This window comes from Trachypithecus francoisi, unplaced genomic scaffold (assembly GCF_009764315.1).
Source record: "Trachypithecus francoisi isolate TF-2019V2 unplaced genomic scaffold, Tfra_2.0 Lachesis_group20, whole genome shotgun sequence".
Classification (NCBI taxonomy): domain Eukaryota; kingdom Metazoa; phylum Chordata; class Mammalia; order Primates; family Cercopithecidae; genus Trachypithecus; species Trachypithecus francoisi.
The window spans coordinates 1,912,600-1,932,870 of record NW_022681466.1 but is presented as its reverse complement, the minus strand read 5'-3'; the positions used below and the strand labels follow the sequence as shown (position 1 = coordinate 1,932,870).

At 36.9% G+C, this 20,271-nt stretch overlaps 1 long non-coding RNA gene across 1 annotated transcript in view; it reads right to left on the bottom strand.

Moving 5' to 3' along the window:
* LOC117066607 overlaps positions 1-17,770 on the bottom strand; it is a 312,810-nt gene extending 295,040 nt beyond the window's left edge. The window contains exons 1-2 of the long non-coding RNA XR_004430399.1: positions 17,630-17,770; positions 12,554-12,634 (exon numbers count right to left, since the gene is read on the bottom strand). This is a non-coding gene — a long non-coding RNA (uncharacterized LOC117066607). The remainder of the gene's footprint in view (positions 1-12,553; positions 12,635-17,629) is intronic.
* Between the last annotated feature and the right edge of the window lie 2,501 nt (positions 17,771-20,271).

Below are 20,271 nucleotides of genomic sequence, written 5' to 3'. Positions count from 1 at the left end.
AACTTCTATACCTCCACTTCCTCATCCGGTAAATGGGATAATAATTCTTGAATCTCATCATTATATGTATGAATCAAATCAGACAATATAGAAAAAATCTTAGCACTTAAGTTCTGGCAATAAGCAATGAAAATGTTACTTAAAAGAAGAGGTAAAATAATTATTACTGGTTTCACTCAGAACCACAAAATATTATTTTGCTTTACCTGTACTATAGCAAAATAAATACATTTTTCTCTACCTGCAATAGGCAAAAATAAATAACTAAATAAATAAGCTCATGTCACATTTCTTAATTTATTGCTTTATTTCTCTTCTTTTCAGTTATGCCCACAAACATAGCCCTTGACATATTTAATGTGAAAAATGATTTAGAATGGTGAGGGTAGGTATTTTGACACCACTGACAATTTGTGACTCTAATATGTGAATCTGATTCAAATATGTAAACTTAGCATGTGTCTGAAGAAATTGTGAGATGGGGGACATTGATTAGGCTTCCTTGAAAAAATTCTGCTAGATACCCCATACCAATCCTTGTGTCTCTTATTTTAATGACTGGGCAAAACTCATGACTCTTCTCTCTGAAAAAAAAAAATTATTTTAAATTAATCATTTGTAAACAAAGAGGACAAATCAGATTTGATGAATGAGATTTTTATGCTGCATCAAAGCCCATGTCAGGTGGAGGCCTGCTGTATCATCTAGTATGGAAAAGATTAAGTCACACAACACACATCTGCTTGGTGAAACGCTGAAAAAGTTAATGGCTGTGAAAAAGAGTTTGAACCCCTAGCTGAGGTCAGAAACGGGGTGATTTAGTGACTTCAGTAAACAGACTTTCAATGGGGGTAAAATGAAGTTTGGTTTCATTTGCCCAGTACATATAGAACATTAATAAAATTATTGGTGTTCAAAGATAAGTTCAAAGCCACTTAGAAAGTGAACTATCTGTAAAAATCAGTCAATTGTTATATTAAATAAATCCATAATTAATAACTTCATCTTTTAATCTTATCAAACCCAGGATGTAATTTTAGAAATGGAGAGCTAAAGATGAAATTACTCAGCCAACTTAGAAAAAAACATAGAAGAGAAAGATGACCCTTTACGCCCGAACACTGAGCACACAAAGGTTGAACCAAACACTCTGAAACTAACAGAGCTGACTTCATGCCTTTTCTAAATTCATATGGAAGGGAATGTGATCTTCCTATGCCAATTCATATGCAAAGTTGATGTAACTTTACGAAACTATGGCAAAGAATATGCTCTTTTAAATTCTTAGTTTTTGTTTTTCAGGTGGGATTTGAGGTTCAGGACAAAGAAAGTCAAATCAAAAGAAGAAAATGACAGAAGTCAGTAAAAAAAATCAAAAGAGTAATTTTGGAACTGAGGATTTGGTGAAGAGCAGGATTAAGTAAAACTAGATGCCTCTGAAAAGAAGGATTTTCTATGATTTCAAAGATGTAATGATAAAAATTCTGTCTACTTGGTAGAAAGGACTGATAACATATCTCTAGAAATGCATGTATGGATGAAGACATAGACATACTCTTTAAGGAGAGGCTTTGCTGGATCTTGAGCCCTAAGGTAGATCTGTTGGCTTACTATATTTACGGGAGCAATCTCACCCAGTAACAGTGGCTGCTATTTCAAAGGCATTTGTATTTCCTTATGAGTCTTGGAGAAGGAGCAAGCATGGTGTCTTTGGGGGTGCAAAAAGACCAACTTGGGGATCTGGAGCGGATCAGATTTCCTCGGCCTCCGTGTCTCCACGTTTCCTGGTGGAAAGCAGGAACGTGCGTGAGCTGCTTTGACTCCAAGTACCCCAGGAACCGTCAGTGAACCTGAAAGCCCCCACATCTGGCTACGGCTTACTCTTGTTTGCTTTAAGTTCTGCACACAGACGACCACCCTGACTGTGAATTCAGGGATGGCCCAGCCTTCTTTATGCACGGCCAGCGAGGTGCAGAGTCTGAAGGCTCACCTGGTCTGAGGGTGAGGTCCACCACATTTTCAACTTGCCTTTGTTTTTGTTAGTATTACTCCTTTTGAAAGGGATTTCTGCAGGGGAAAGCATACATTCATCATCATCGCTCCTTGGCCTATTCCTTCTCCATTATGTATAAACTATGTCCCAGCAAAGAAATGGTCAGTGCTTTACAGCAATACCCCAGACACACAACACTGAAGAACAGAAATTTCTGATTTAGATACCTCCAATAACAATTAACTTCCAAGGAGCTTCATTTAGCTTTATGATGGTTCAGATTTTTTTTTTTTTGTTCCAAAAAAAAATTTTCTATCTAGGAGTATAAATTGAATAGAAAAACAGATTTCCAAAGAATCTTAGACAGTGATTAAGTACAGTATACTGCACTTAAAAACCAATATATGAGCATGAGATAAACACACACTGTAGAAAAGAACAGTGACCTGAATGATCGGGTAGTTAATAGTTAGAATAATGAGTCACTCTTGAGTTTTTCAGAAACTGATTCGTGTTTTTTTGTTGTTGTGGATGTTATTGTTGTCCTAGAAAGCCATCAGTTTGTGTTGTTTGTTTTTGTTTTAATAGCAAATAAACAGAACTGAGAAAAAAGTAATTAAGTCCTTAAAAAAAATAAGACAATGAAATGTCTACCATTTTTTTCCTTTTCTTTACAAAAATATTTTCTATGAAAACCCTGAAATTCCAAGGACATAGCATCAAAACTACTAGTGAAAGGTGAAAGTTTTACTTATTATTTTGCCTATCCTAAAACAAACTTGACATATTTCTAAACACAAGTGACAGAATATTTTACATATTAAAATATAATAAATATGTATGTATAATATATAACAATATGTATATAATACATGTAATATGTAAACATACAATACTTACATATGTGTGTGTGTATATATATATATACACACGCCTTATGCCTTTAAGTACAATATTGAAAAACCAACAAAATTTTCTGTTGAATAAAGGAAAAGAGAACAAAAATAGAACAACCAAATCACCAACCGCGTTTTACACTTTCTTCCTTCATATTCAAAATATGTATTAGATAACAAAAGTTGGAAAAAAATATGGGTTATGTTGAGGACTCACAGTACTACTGTGTCTTTAGCCACATATTCAGCACCTCAGTCCTCTCCCTGCTGAATAGTTCAGAAGGGCCGTGCCTCTTCTCTTTTGTTGCCCTGGTAGATCCAGGGAAGTCCACCTCACTGCCTTCTACCTAAAGGGTCCTGGCTGGCAGAATTCTTCCAGAGTTTGATTTCCTTATCTTTCTGGATCATAAGTGTCTGGAGGTCATACTCCAGGTGTCCTTTGATGAAAAATGCTGTTTTGTAATTGTCCAAAGGCTGGCAAGAATTTTTAACAATTGCATATGTTCGTTATTATTAGAAAATTGGTAAGGAGAGGCAAAGTTCTTCTGAGCAGAAAGGACTAATTCAGAGTGCCCTGAATTCCTGGTAAAGAGCTCTCTCCACACCTAAGCGTCAAAGCACTAGAGGTCTTCATCTATTAGATGTGAGCCCTGGAAAAATGCCACTTATTGGAATTTTTGTTCCAAATAACCAGAATTAAGATTAAATGGATAAGTATGGACATAAGAAAAGAAATCATGAAGCAGAATGTTGTAGTTGATCACTGATGAGGAAATCAAATGAATCTGTTTAAGATTTGTATCATCACTGTGTCTGTGGTCATCAGTCAACATGGAAAACATTACTCCAAAGTTGTCTACATTTTAATTGCAGAGAATATGTGTACCAATAAGTAAAAACATGTAGACCCTATTCTTAGAAGTAAGTAGGGTTGCCTGTTATTATAATCTTTTAGTAATAAAAGTTTTAGTTTTAGAATGATACTTTCTAAAATATTGATGGTAGGCCTTCTCTATTTAAAAGATTATTTATGATTACTCCTTTTTGGTCTAATTTCCCAGGCCTCAAAAGTCTTTTTAACTGAAAAGCAGGCAAAGATGCACTTTACACCGGACACATATTTAAAAATTGGTATAACTCAGAAAATGGACAAAGGCAAATCATTATGTGTTTATTTCAGTAGCCTGATGCGCATCTTACAGAATGTGGTATGTGAAAGTAACTCATCAAATTGTGACTGAATCACTAGATTTCACCTTATATTAAATAGTGTCTAATATAATATTTTTGAAAAAATTCTGGTTCTTCTCATACCTGTATCAATCTTTATTGAAAAAGTTTATACAGAATGTTGAGAATATGATTGACATAAAATTAGATATAACAAATGCCTAATTATTCAAATTAATGAAAGAAACTGATGGATTAGAAACTACAAGTCAAGCCTCATTTTTAGATAGAAATACACTGCAATGCCATTTTTATTTTTATAATTTGCCTTCCTAATTAGATACTGCATTGGGTGACACAAGAAAGTGCTTTTATTTCCTGAATGGTAGAAATGTCATCAAAAAGGCAGCAGGGAGAATGCAGACTGGGCCGTCAAATGGTAGCATTCAGTCTAAATGGTTCTCCTGTACTTAGAATATCACCCATACGGAAAGCACTGACAGCATCATACTGATCAGTTCAGCTTTCCATGCCTTGGTAGTTTCAGACATTGCATGCTACACTTCTGTCTGGGCTAAGATAAATGTCCGTTAATTCTCCAGATGTTGCTATCTGTTCAACTTTCATCCATGTGCACTTATATCCACGTCTGGAAATGTTTAAATAAATGGTAAAAAATTTTTTCACTTTCTTTCTGGATATCTCAGTATCTTGGAGTCCTGTCCACAGCCAATTTATATCCTTCTTGATTTTCATCAAAATACTGGGAATTCTTCCTCTTATTGTATATAATAACATCATATCATAACATTAAAAACCGTTTTCAAAGGGTAGTTTTTAAATCTCCCAATGAAGAACTGATTTTAACTGATGTGCTGATACTTCCACCTGGTGGCTGAAGTGGAGAATACATCCATCTCATGTTGGGAACTAAAGACAATTAATTACTCATTGGTGTTCTATAATTCAGCGACTTTAGCATTTTCCATGTGCTACCCGCAGTAAACAAAATATGATGAGTAAAGCCTCATTTTTGATGTAGTAATAATATAATTAATTTAGAAATCACTTCAGTGTACTTACTGAAAAATATAATTATTACTTTTATTGTTTTTAATAAGCATTTTATTTTTAGAATAATTTTACATTTACAGAAAAGTTGCAGAAATAAAACAGAGTTCACGTATAAGTATAATCCAGCTTCCACTTATGCTAATTGCTTACATGACTGTGGAACATTTGTCAAAGCTAAAAGAACTTGACTTTAGTTACGTTACTATTAAATATTTCTATGGACTACTTTCAGACCTCATTTGTATTTCACTAGTTTTTCCACCAGTTTTCCATGTTTCTGTTCCAGGATCCAGTCCAAGTTAGCATATTTGCACTTTATATAATGTCTTCTTAATCTCTTCTGGTTCATTTTTTTTCAATGTGCCAGATGTTCATACCTTTCCACAATTATTATTTTGATAGTAATAGAACAATAACATGATCAACAAGAAAGTGAATACACTATGAGTAGTTATGAGACAATTAATCATTATATTCTTATGTGGTGATTTTCAAGGTTTGAAGTATTTTAAGAATATTGGGGAAATGACAATGTTTGAGAATATAGACTAAAACTATGCTGAGTTCATTTAAAACTATAAATCTAGGAAAAAAATTGTCTTTGTTTCTTTCTGGTTGACCTTTGGGCATCTCTAACATGGAGCTGTCATTCAAAGGCTGGAATGAGTCAAGTGCTAAGTGACCAAACTGCTACTTAAAGAAAAAGGTGAATGGGAGGAAGAAGGAAACAAGTATTACATGTAAGGAGATTAAACGACAGGCTGACATGTTAAAAAAAAAAAAAAAAAAATATATATATATATATATATACACACACACACATACATATCAACATCATTTCAGTGTCCAAATGTAGGCCTGTATTTAGGGGGACTCAGTCTCTTTAGCCCACAGTGACTTATACCTTTCCAGGTATTCAGAGTCTACACCATTTGTTTGACAAATTATGATTTCTCACCTAGTGAGAAGACATTGTTACTTTTATATTTAATTCACAAAAACTAAGTTGTCCAACCCACCCTTTTGTAATTACTTGTAAATAAGAATAATGCCTCTTAATTTTACCCTGTTATATGCTTAGCATAAATATACACAGAAAGACAAAATTATTTCACTCATTCATTAATTTCATCATTCATCCCACAAATAGTTAACATATACCACGTGGAAGGCATTGCTCCACTTGCCAGGCATGTAGAAAGAAAAATACAACAGCCCTGATCTCATGAAGCTTCACAGATTCTGAGTTAAAAATAAAAACCTTTTGATTGAACATGAAAGAAAACACCTGTCTACACCATTATCTTTCTCCTTTTTAAATGCATTTGTTCTGTCACTACTTTTCATGAGAAAGTCCAAGAGTAGTTTAAAAAACTGTTTTATGATCAAACAGATAAACTGGAAATATTCAGATGTAAGACTAAATAAACTGACTACTTCTAATTATATCACATAACTTGATTTTTGAGTTACACAAGATGTGTAAAAGAGATTCTTCTGTCAGAAAAGTAGAACCATTTGGTAACCAGCACTTGCATTTTTAGGAAAAAAAAAAAGATGGAAATGCCAAGAAAATTATTACTAAGTGTTTTGGATAAAATTAAGATTGCCTAGTAATTTAGTTTATGATAAAGGAGATATTTAAATAAGTGAAGACAGGATGAACTCATCAATACATATGGATGAAAAAAATTCCTTTCTTTCAGAAAAGAAGTAACAGAATTTTTTTAAACCACAAAACCTACATAAAAACAAGTTTTTGATCAACAAAATAGTGTTGAGGGGAGAGGACACCACTTGACATCTAGAAAAAAATCTGAATTTATTGCTTAAATAAGGGAGAACTATTGTTTTTTCGGCACCATCCCCCTGATTGCAAAGCAAGAAGCTTATTTTGCATGAGGATTTGGAAGAGGAAGAGCTCAGGGATTGGCTGACCTTCAAAGTCAGGAGTTGGTTGACCTCAGCAGTGGAAATGTGCTTATTCAGGTAAGCTATTTGTTGTTTTTTTCAGAAACAGGGTCTTGCTCTGTTGCCCAGATGGAGTGCAGTGATGGGATCAAAGCTCACTGAAGCCGCAACCTCCTGGGCTCAAGAGATCCTCCTGCCTCAGCCTCCCAAGTAGCTGGGACTACAGGTGTGAGGCACTACACCCTGCTCAGGTAAGTTTATTGTTTGGCCAGCTTTCAGAAATGTGTTCATGGAGTAAGGCTTTTGCTTACTGTCTGACTATGAAAAATAGGTGACTTCTGTGATTGACTGATTTTCAGAAACATGACCACTGACTATAATGCTCATCAGCCTTGAAACAGATTCTATAAATAACATAACTAAGAATGGGGAAAAGATCTTAATACATACTTAACCAAAAAAGAGATACACAATAGCAGATAAGCCTCAGAGGGGAAAAAGACACTCAACGCTGTTAGTCATTAGAGAAGTGCACACTAAAACTGCAATGAGATATCACTACACACGCATTACACTGGCTACAATGGAAAAGGCAGATCATAATAAATAATGGAAAGGACATGGAGAAACTGGAACCCTCATAAAATGTTGGTCAGAATGTAAAATGCTACAATTGCTTTGGAAAACAATTTAGCAGCTTATTAAACAGTTAAACATATGCCTTTCATATGATCCAGCCATTCTGCTTCTAGATACTTAACAGAGAAAACTGAAAGCATGTTTATACCCAGGTCCATACACAAATGTTCACAGCAGGTTCGCTTGTAATGGCAAAATGCGGAAACAACACAACCGTTCAAAACAAGTCTGGGTAAAAAAAGTTTGTGCTATAGCTATAAGATGAAATACTACTAAACAATGAAAAGGAATGAGCTATTGATACAGCCAACAAGATAGATAACTCTCAGTAGTTTAGCTGTGCTTAGTAAAAGACATAAAAGGGTGCATATTGCATGCTTCTATTTATATAAGTTTCTAGAAATGCAAACCAACTTTCAGTGACAGAAAAAGATTGACACTTATCTGTAGACAGGTGTGGAGGGTGGTGGAGGAGATGACAAAGAAGCCTGAGAAAGCTTTTGCAGTGATAGAGACGTTTCTCTTCTTGATTGTGATGATGGTTTTACAGGTAGATATCTATTTGAAAACTTATCGAATTGTGCATAATAAATATGTGCACTTTATGTTAATTAGACATCAATAGAGATGCTAAAATTATGACCTCAATTTGATCATTACTCATTGTATTCATGTATCAAAATATCACATGTATGCCATAAATATGTACAAGTACTAGATATCATTAAAAAACTATAGATGAATATATTTATAAGAATATATTGGCCAGGCATGGTGACTCACACGTGTAATCCCAGCATTTTGGGAACCTGAGGAGGGCAGATAGATCACCTGTGGTCGGGAGTTCAAGACCAGCCTGACCAACATGAAAAAACCCGCCTCTATTAAAATTACAAAATTAGTGGGGCGTGGCGGTGCATGCCTGTAATCCCAGCTACTCAGGAGGCTGAGGCAGGAGAATCGCTTGAACCCAGGAGGCGGAGGTTGCGGTGAGCCAAGATCATGCCATTGTATTCAAGCCTGAGCACTATGAAGGAAACTCTGCCTAAAAAAACTACATATATATATATAATATATTATATATGTTTTTTATATATATAATATATATAGCATATATATTATATATTATATATAAAATATATATTATATATATATAGAGAGAGAGAGAGGCAAGTAAGGACTTCCTAAGAAAGAACCAAAATGCCAAAGACATAAACTAAAAGTATCCTGATTATAAAGTTTTTAAAGTTTAAGTCAGATTTGGATACAGAAAGAAAAAAGAGAAAAAACACTGTAAACAATATTGGCATGGAAAAATTAAAATTGGAGAAAATATTTGCAAAACATTTAATAGACAAACGACAGGTATCATGAATATACAACATGCTCTTATAAATTAGTATAATGGTAAACAATAATAGAAAATGGGAGCAGGATATGTCAGAGGAATTCTGACTAGCCAATAGCATATGGAAAGATATTCAACATCAGTGGGAACATCACATAAGACAATATATGTCTATTGGACCATTTGAAAATTTCCCAGTTACTTGCTTGTCTTCTTCCAAATAGAATCTAAGGGCAAGGTGTCTTGCTCTTGGTAACATTTAATCCCCACTATTTAGCCCCATGTCTGAGAAATAGAGATTTAAAAATGATTTATTCAATGAAAACCCCTCCTCCCTCTGTCTTTTATGACATAGCCTCTCTTTTCTTTATTTTTTGGCTCTCTTCAGGATCTTGTGTTTCCTCTTCCCCCCTTTTCAAAATCTGTGAAAAAGATTCTATAATACATATTATATAATAAGATATATATATGCAGTATGTACACACTGGGCTTCACACTGTTCCCAGTGCAGCAAAAGTTCTTCCTCTTAGCCATTCATTTTTCCCCCTACCCGATTAACTCTCATTCTTACTTCATTCTTTGTATTAAATGCCACTTTGTCATGGCGGTCACGTTTGACTTTTCCAATCTTCAATATCAGGGCAAATCCCTTTGTTTAAGGACAGTCTACTCCTTTTCATTACGTTCCTCACATTTGTATCACTTCCCTTGTGAAATGCAACTTTCATGTTATAACATCGTCAAAAATATTCATTAACAGAGCATAATTGCTGTAAAAACCTGACCCTAGTGAAGAAACAAAGAATAAAACAGGTGTGCCAAAGAATAGAAACCCCTCCCTTTTAGTTCATAGATTTTTGAAAAGGGGAAGAGGAAGAAAAGATCCTGAAGAGAGGCAGGGATATCTGCCATGTCTACTCTGATATCCCAGCACCTAGCAGGATACTTGGCAAATGAGTGGTAAGTACATTAGGAATTGAAATGAAATTTTCACTACTTATCTCAACCATCATATTCCCTCCTTCCACTTCTTCTACCACTCTACTCCCCCCCGTTTTACTCGGCCTGGCTAATTTCTACCACCCTTTTAATACTCAGCTGTAGTGTTTTCTCTTTTTGTAAGTCTCTCTCAATGGACCACTCTGAGCTAGGTGGTTCAGCAAAGGATTTCTAGAACATCTCTCAGTCATGGCTCTGATATTGTAATAGCATTCATCATCAGTTCTACCTCAAGGACAGACAATATATTCTTATTAAGCCATGTGCCTCCAGGACCTGACACAGTGCCTATACATGGAAAGCACTCAATAAAAGGTGGAAATAATCAATTAACAAGTTTCTTCTTAGGAAAATAAAATTGTGTCAATTTATTTGCAAAACAAAATCATCAAAGTTGTTGAATAATGTATATGCTGATAGAAATCTCTCCTCTCTCTTTCTCTCTGTGTGTGTTTTAAAATTAATTTGTTTTATTTGCCATGAACCCATGGCATTAGAATAAAATTCATTACACTTGAAAATATAATGTAGCTATGCTACCACAAGATGGCAGGGGAGTATCATTCTTGCCATGTGCATGTATATTATATAATAGGCATTATATATATATATATGCAGTATATACACACATGTATGTATGTATTATATTTCATGTTTTTTCCCTGAATAATCAGTACCTATTAGTGTAGAATAAATTACTAATACATGAATCCTGTTCTAAGTAAATTATATAGAGGAAAATTCTAGCTAACCTTTTTACTCTGCTTTGACTAAAATTCAAGGTATAATGGCTTTCCCAACTCTTTGTTTTCTTTCCTAGAACTCTAGTGGGTACAAATTGATGCATGGCTGCTATGGGCCAGGAATCAGTTCCATAGACAGTTAGTATCTATGGTTTTTCAAGGGGAAACTGAAGCTAAGAAATGTTAACTATCTCACCTAAAATCACTTGATATAATTTTGAGTTTAGAATTTAAACCCAGGTCTTTATATAATTTAACTTCAAAACTACCATTATTTCTGCTAGGCCATTCTGCCTCCATAGCTCTCCTCTCTCTCTCTCTCTCTCTCTCTCTCTGTGTGTGTGTGTGTGTGTGTGTGGTGTGTGTGTGTGCACATGTGTGTATGTTCTCTTCCACAGTCCTATCTTTTTACTATTGTCTGTTTTTGAAAGGTAAAATTACGATCCAACCAAAAGATTTTTCCTCAATCAAAACTTTGAAATGGACTTGTGCTCTCTGTCCCAATCCCAACCCTTTTGCATTCAGTAGTCTCATCAAGATGGGCCAAGCTAGGGAATATTCTGTGTCTTTCTCAGAGCTACAGGAGGTCAGGGGTAATGATGATGCCTAAGCTGAAGTCAAGAGATCTGACGTCAAATAACTTGAGATCAGCAAAGCTGAGAAAGATACCACTTTTAAAAGCGATTCTACTTGGACATGGTGAAGTTGGGAAGAATTCTCTTACAAATAAATATATGACTAACAAATTTGATATCCAAGGATTTTGTACAATAGGAATGGGATTTTAAAACAAAGATTTAGAGATGAATGGCTTGTTTTAACTGTAGCAGATTTTGGACGCAGTCAGCAGTCATTTAGAAACTCAGGGGCACCATTTTCCAGGGATTCTGAATTTTGCCTTCTTATTTTTGGATTAGATGACTCTCAAAGTCTCCATAACATGGATAAATGAAAGAATTTATATATTAGACAGATAGCAAAGAGCTCGAATCTTTACTTTTGTGATTCTGAGGAATAAGATTGACATATATGAATTTTAAGAGTCTGTAGAAGCAGCACAATCTGGTACAGAGACAATGACAAATGTCTTTACTTGAAACAATTAAAAAGAGCTTTCACTAATGCAGTGCCAACATTTTAGAATGCAGTTGGAAAAGTCTTGTAATTAAGGATAAGTCAGATATCTCAATACAAGCGGACTCAGTCTATCTTTGTTGAAAGCTGAAGTTTAGCTCATCTTGCAGTCAGTGGTTAAAACAATTGTCAGGGCCTCTTAACCAGCTCAAACATACACACAGAGTAAGTACAGGGATGCATCAGAAAATTAATGTTTGCAGCAATGTATTATCTACTAATAAAATTAAACTAATGAATAATGTTGCTTCATCAGTGGTTGGGAGAAGAGAAATAGCCACTCACTGAGAAATGTATTTACTCAATAATGGAAAATTGCATTTTATAGATTTTAATGGATATCTAATAACGTTACTTTTATTAAATATGTAAATTGCAGATTTAATAATGCATAAGATAAATAGGACATTAATTATAATCAAAATAGTGTTGAATATTCTAGAAGTTATAGTTGTTTTTCTTAGAAAAATAGTAATGTTCAATATTAAAATTTTAATCTTAAAGAGAAAAAAACACCCTTTAATTGGGTCTCAAATCCCCTGAACCCTACCATGATGTAATGCTTTCCCAGGAGCAGATTACGCCATATTCTCCCATCTGTATGGAGGGAAGCAAACAGATCGTTTTAAAAGCAACATGAACTTACCTGTTCCACACAGAATAATAGCACAACGTATGAACTTGAGCCTCCAACTGTCCACACTGGGCCAGACCCATTCAAGTTGTGCTGTAAAGGTGAAGAGGTACAAGGTGAACTACCACACTCCATCGATTCTCCAAAACCGGGTGAGATGGAACATGTGTCACCGGTAGTTTAATTTTCCCACTTTCCTGATGGCTGTGCAGCTGTTAGCAGGCTGACTGTGGCTCTACCTAACCTCCTGTTAGAAGAGGGCACCTTAGGAGAAACCTCAAGGAAGGCACAGAAGAATGGAGGTTGGTTGTGTGGAGATGGAAAGTTCACTGAATCCCTGCAGTATTAGAACATTTATGGCTTACACGGTGCATCCTGACATGTACTGCAGGATGTGATGTTCAAATAAATTAGGCACAACTTTTAAAACTGAAATTCACTGTAAAGAAAAGGACAGGCTGAGCGAGGTGGCTCATGCCTGTAATCCCAATAGTTAGGTAGGCCAAGGCAGGAGGATTGCTTGAGCCCAGGAGTTTGAGACCACCCTGGGCAACATGGTAAAACCCCATCTCTATAAAATATAAAAATAAATAGCCAGGCATGGTGGCATTTACCTGTGATATCAGCTACTTTGGAGGTTGAGGTGAGAGGATTGCTTGAGCCCGGAAGGTCGAGGCTGCAGTAAGCTATGATTGTGTCTTTGTACTCCAGTCTGGGCAACAAGCAAGATCATGTTGCTATCCACACACACAAAGAAGAAAAAGTATGAATAGGAAAGAGATGCTAATCGTTTTCAGAAGCAGGAATCCTCTGCATTGAGTTATTAATTTTAATGACCTCTGTTTAGTGCCACTAGCTAATGGGCCTCTTCCAAAACCTGAGGGTTTTGCTGTGGTTGTTGCTTAAATAATATAATACTCTTGAAAGAATAAAACAATGAAACAATGTTTTCCTTCAGATCATTAGCATTGGAGTGAATAAATAAAACAAGGCAAAACAAAATCTTAAATATCTTCTGATGATGTCTTTTAAACTGTCATTTGTCTGGGATTAATAAAAGTAACTACTCATTAATAGTAATGAAAACATTGTTTCTGGGAAAACAGCACATCTAATTTGTAGGCATTTTAGGCTTGAAGGTGAACATGGTCTTTGGCAAAAGGATCATTTAGAGAATTCTTCATCATGATTACAGTAATGAAATTATTAATACAAATAAAATGATTAAACAGTTGATGGTTTTCTCACGAAATAACAGAACAGCTGGGATTGACCTGGTAAGATTTTAGGCAACACTGGTCACTAATGACTTTCAGTTTTCGTATTAATAGCCCCAAGAATGATCTGGAAGGAGGAAACTTCTTACAAATCCATGTTTTCTAATTAAGTCCACTACATACACACACAATAGCTTGTTGACTTGTTTTCCTACTCCAATATTATTCAGAACTGCATGTTCTAAGCTATACCAGTCTTTTTATGCAAAACCATCATTTAGCATTATCCCCATTTGTGCTCAAAACCACTAGCCTTGTGAAGACATCTTTCCAAAGGTGAAAACTTAATTAATTCACAGAATGACTACAGACACAGTCCTGTTCTCATGCTAAATTTTTGGTCCCCACTTTCTCCTGCCTTCCCCTTGTCATCTGTTTCTGATTTCTAATACAGTCTTCACTAAGATCAGTATATTTTCACGCTCTGAATTTTTGAGTTTCTTGGAATTTCTTTTTTTCCTGATCCACAAGAGCAATATTTCAGTTAAAGTCTTAATAGGTGTGTGCTTTTTAGCTGACCTCCAAATTTTCTTAAGAAAAGGCAGAGAAATGTTGGACTTCTTTCAAATTATTTTTTTCAGATAATCGCTATATAATGTATTATGCATAATTTTACATAACTTTGCTAGACACTACAGTAAGAATAAAAACAAAACCCTCAGTTCTATCTTGTGTTCTGCATTACTACAATTAATGGAGGTGTTTTCAATTTAAGAATTTTAAAAATTCTTAAAAAGGATGGGTATTTTCTAGTCATATCCAAGTACTTTCTAAAAACAGTAAAGATTGGAACATTTTTCAAGGAGTCTGAGAAGACTGGTTCTCACACTGAGAGGACAGTAAATTTAGCCAGCCTATAGGGGGAAATGAATTGCAGTGTTTTAGGGAACTCAGAGTCCTGTAGAACATTCCCTGAAAGCCTTATTTCTGTTTAGAAAAGCTGTATTTCTTACTTTCCATCAGACTCTTTCAGGTATGTTTATCATCGTAAAGTCAATCACCAAACAAAGTGATTTTTACGGAAAAGAAGAGAAGCTTTAAAGTGAGACTTAACTGTGAATGCTCTGCCCTCTTATTTGACAACACGGTGCACTGGGGTCTGACTTTCATCCAAGGAAACCTTAAGGGAAAAATATAAAGTTACAGAAGCTGCTTTGGCTGGTGGAACAGGGGTGAGTTGCTTGTTTATTTCAGGAGTAACTGTACTTCCCTTCCATGGTAGGCCAAGGACTATGTCACTGTTTTTCTAGGACCCAGTGCAGACTTCTGTTGCAGAGAAAACTAGCCCAGAGCTATTGAAGTCCTGCCCAAAAGGACTATCAGGAAGAGGAAAATGGGACTCCAATATCTGAGAGGTGAGATGTGCTATGAAGTGAGCCACCCAAGGGCCAGGCTTTTGGAAGGGAAACATCTGAAGAGGAGGCAGGGCACACGCCTAGAATTTGAGTTGGAGGGCCCAAGTTGAATCTCCTCCAGTGAACCTAGGAAAGCACCCATGTTAGACATTGTTCATGCATTGTATCAGATCCGCTAAACCTCTTTGTTCTCTGATTTTGGCCACAGCTTCAGTGATGAGCTGTGCATGGGCCCCAAATGACTTTCTGCAGGTGCATCGTGGCACCACCATACATCAAGCCCATCCAGCATTCCTGTCGCCCATGCCTGGGCTTTTCTGTGACATGGCAGAAAATTATTTTGTGATCATTCTTGTTCATCCTGGAACTCTAAGAGAGCTAATGTCTCATGGGATGAAACTTTGGATAAATGTGCATAGAAACCAACACACAAAAGCTTCTCCTTCCTCTGCTGAAGGACTGATCCTAAAGCTCATGCCACTCAGCTTTCCAGAACATCCCACAGGAGTGAACATCCAGTCATCCTGACACTGACCATCTTGAAACATCCTTATTTTGAACCTGCCTTGTTTCACTACCCCGTCCCTCACTTTCGGGGTTACAGTTCCCAATAAATTATGCAGGTTCTACATTCTGAGAACCCAGCTAAAACAGAATCCTTTGAGATTAAGAGAAGTCTGAGCTGGCACAAAACTCATCCAAACAAGAAACTTCTCATCCCCATTCCCATATTTCTTGCTCCACACCCCACTTCTCAATTACTAACCACTCCCATTCAAACTAATAACTGGAGGAAGACTCAAGCAGGAGAGAGGAAGTGCTGTGTCACTGTTGGCAATGGTGTGGCCAATTTCAACAGCCCAGCTAGGGAAGGGAAGAAGATTTAACATTAGGTCAATCCAGACATGTGTATGTTACAGACACCTGGACATTTCGGCTTCCAAGTTGAATCTGAGTTGTTACCTAAAGTGATTGGAGAAACTGTTTGATACTTCCAAGCAGGCAGAAACTCAAGGGCTCACCCGACTTTCCATCTAGAGTCATGGGAAAGCCACACCACTGAATAGATTTTGAAAGGGAGGTTGGGAAGAGAACTCAAGTTCCATGTGTTTATAACTCATTGACCATGCTTTCTCAACACATAAGTTACTTGACATGGGATGAGTTACTTGGTTTCTTAAGGTTTTAAGTATCCAGCTTTAAAAATGCATTACACACACCTTGCCTCATTAGAATCGTAATGAATAAGATCATTTAGGTAAGCACAGCAAAGCACCATGAGCATTCAATCACTGTTAGCATCCTTCCTTCCCCAAACTTGCATCCCATTATTCATTGATCTAATGAGTAACACTGAAGAATTGTTAGAAAGGTCAGTTTATTAGCTTAAAAAAAAGTAAATAGAAGTTAATGCTTAGAAATGAGCTGATGTTGACAGACTGGATTAAGAAAATGTGGCACATATACACCATGGAATACTATGCAGCCATAAAAAAGGATGAGTTTGTGTCCTTTGTAGGGACATGGATGCAGCTGGAAACCATCATTCTCAGCAAACTATCGCAAGAACAGAAAACCAAACACCGCATGTTCTCACTCACAGGTGGGAATTGAACAATGAGATCACTTGGACTCGGGAAGGGGAACATCACACACTGGGGCCTATTATGGGGAGGGGGGAGGGGGAAGGGATGGCATTGGGAGTTATACCTGAGGTAAATGACGAATTGATGGGTGCTGATGAGTTGATGGGTGCAGCACACCAACATGGCACAAGTATACATATGTAACAAACCTGCACACTGTGCACATGTACCCTAGAACTTAAAGCATAATAATAATAATAATAATAAAAGAAATGAGCTGATGTTGAGAGGCATTTATCTCTGATTATTAGACAAATAACTTAATATTTCTCATGTCCAGTTTTGTGGACTGGCAACCTGTGCTCAGTCCTCAGAAGGACCCTGTGCCTGGTCTAATGCTCTCCAGTTACTGTCTTGAAATTCTTAATAATGTAATCTTTCAACTTGTGTTTTGTAAGTGAGGACCCACGGCACAATGGTGCCTATGTGTGAGCAGAGGAGATACTCACACTTTGAATGTTCCCTGTAGTTCCATACTTTCCCATAGCATCTACAACGCTGCATAACACAAAATTCTAGTAGCCTCACCACACCTGAGAGTCTAGGAAGACTCAAGAGTACAGGTGAGCATGTACCATTCCCAAGGGAGTGAGCAGGGACTCTGACATCCCTAGAGTTCACATATTCCATTCAAACCAGAAGTTGCATTCCAGTGGAGAAATAAGACAATAGCCTTCTGGGAAACAGAGAGGAGCAAGGAACCTATGATAGCCATTCCTACTCCTGGTACTTCCTTCCATGCGCCAGCCAACCACTTAGGCTGAAAATGAAGACAACATTGGAATATAGGAGCAGCCATGGTCTCTTTACCTTTAAGTCCTTCTTTATTCACCAGTAAACTGAAGATAGAGAGGGTTGATGGGATGTGTGCGTTTCTAGAAGTAAAATAGAAACAGAAGAGGTGGTTTTCGGTAGCGTTTCCTTCTGATAAGAAGGAAATGGGTAGGCGTGTACGACCCACAAAATAGAAAGTGGATGGTGTCAGTCTTTCTGCGTAACCAACAAAATGCATTTACATTTGTATTAAAAACTGGCATTTCACAACATAAAGATGAATAGGGACATGAACACTAATAATTACGTTTTAAATTTTTCTTTGCTTAGAATTACACTACATCAATAACATGAAGCAAATAAAGACACCATGACAATTTCAGAGAATTCATGGAGAGAGAGAAAGAAAAAAGTTTCTGTTAATACTTTTCATAACATCTTTTTCTGCTTTCTGAAACAGAGGTCCTTATTTTTGTTCTCTACTGGGTCCCTGGTGTTTGTTCTCTTATCTATACAATGAAATATTTGTACAAGAATGCCTCTTAGGGTCCCCCATTCTATGCGGCGTTTCCACTAGAAAAATTGGCTTCCCCTCTGAATGACCACAACCCACCAAAAGCAAGCAGCCTCTCTGTTGAGATGGCCAACAGATGGCGCCTTTGTGCTGAGAAAAAGGGACCCCTTCTTTGGGAAGTAGTAGCCTGGCTCCTGGGAGCACAGTTTGGTCAGAGGAGACCAAACTGCATTTTAAGCTTCCATTTGCTTCGTTGGCTGGGTGCCTTTATGCAGAACAAACCGCACAGCATTACATGGCAGTTTTGGTTCCATCCGTTCAAATATTTTCCTCTTACTATTGGCAACTTCGACTTTACCTTTTTAATTTCGACCCCTATTCTATGAATCCGGGTTCAAAGAATTGCTGCTATAAACACGTGTTTTGTTTCTGTGCTAAAAAGAGAACAGAGCCAGGTGGAAACGATGCTTCTTGCATTGGCATCTGAGTTTTGCCAATTCTAGCTAGTCCAAGGGGTAGCTGGATGAAAGGTTATTAACTTTTGGGGAAACAGTAGGAATTACACGAAAACATAACCCAGCTGACTTTTATTCTTTGCTGTTGGTGGTTTTTTTTTGTTGTTTGGTTCAAAATAAAAATAAAAAAAATACTTCTTTGGAAGTATGTTTGAAACAGAAGGACTCTTTCAATGATAGCAGTTAAATATGTATCAGTGCGTTTCAAGGGAAGGAAGAAACAAAAGATTGGGTCTCTTGATTTCATTAAAAATTCACTACGTTCGCTTCCAGAGCACGTCTGTTGACTAATTAGATGCTCTCGATTCTAAACTATTATCTTCTGCCCTGGTACCTTGCTCTCCCCAGGGAAGTTTAATTTAAGTATATTGCTGGTCTTTGCTTCCCTCCCACACTGTTGTGAAGTGTTGTTATGAGACAGCTGAACAGCTGCTGTGCCTTTCCCCAGAAGTGGCTGCATTCCAATAGTGGGCAAAGTGAGTTATGTAAAGACAGTTTTTCAGGGTTTCCTAGGAAACTAGTGATGGTGGTCCAGTTTGGATTTGACATGGAAACAAGAAGATTAAGTCTAACTTTGGAGGGGGTGGGGGTGGTGAGGGGCAGAAAGCTCTGGAGGCTACTTCCACACTAGTTTGCTGCATTTTTATTTTGAAAGTATATAAGAACTTTGGCTTAGGAGGGCTGCGATAGTCCAAACAATAAAATAGCAGCCCTGGACTGAAGTTCATGACCTCACCCACGTCTTCACAGTGACCTAAACTGAGTCCATTAGAAATGAGGGAGAAATTAAATCCAGCGTGTGTCCCCTACTGAATTTATAAAACCAACCAGAATAGAGGTTTTAGCTACCATTTGATTATTCAAATATATAAAATGCCAAATTGGGCTAATTCAGCCCTAATGTTCTTGTAATTTACTCATTCCATTTAACTACAATATAGAGAGAACTAACTTTGTATTTAGTACTGTGTTAGATTTTGAGAGAACAGAGAGATTCTAATGAGAATACACCTTCTTAGAGCCCAAGGATTAGGCAAAGAAAGAAGAGAAACTGAAACCATAGTGTAATATAGTAAACAGCTCAGGAGTGTATGGGAACCAGTCAGAAACTCTTTCTAATGAGGTTTCCCTGATTCTCACTGGATATTTCTGACACATCAACTATAGCATGACACTTGCTAAATGCCAGAGAAGGCCGGGCGCGGTGGCTCATGCCTATAATCCCAACACTTTGGGAGGTTGAGGTGGGCGGATCACGAGGTCAGGAGATCAAGACCATCCTGGCTGTCATGGTGAAACCTCATCTCTACTAAAAATACAAAAAAATTAGCTGGGTTTGGTGGCGCATGCCTGTAGTCCCAGTTACTCAGGAGGCTGAGGCAGGAGAGTCTCTTGAACCCTGGAGGTGGAGGTTGCAGTGAGCTGAGATTGCACCACTGCACCCCAGCCTGGGCAACAGAACGAGACTCTCCATCTCAAAAAAAAAAAAAAAGAAAAGAAAAAAAAAGGCCAGAGAAAAGTCATTTAGAGTTGGTTCTAAAAATAACTATCTACATGATACCAGACAACAACAAAAAAAGTCAAACAACCAGTTGCTTTGCTACACTATGCCAAATAATTCAGGGTCCAAAATATATTTTGCTGAAGTG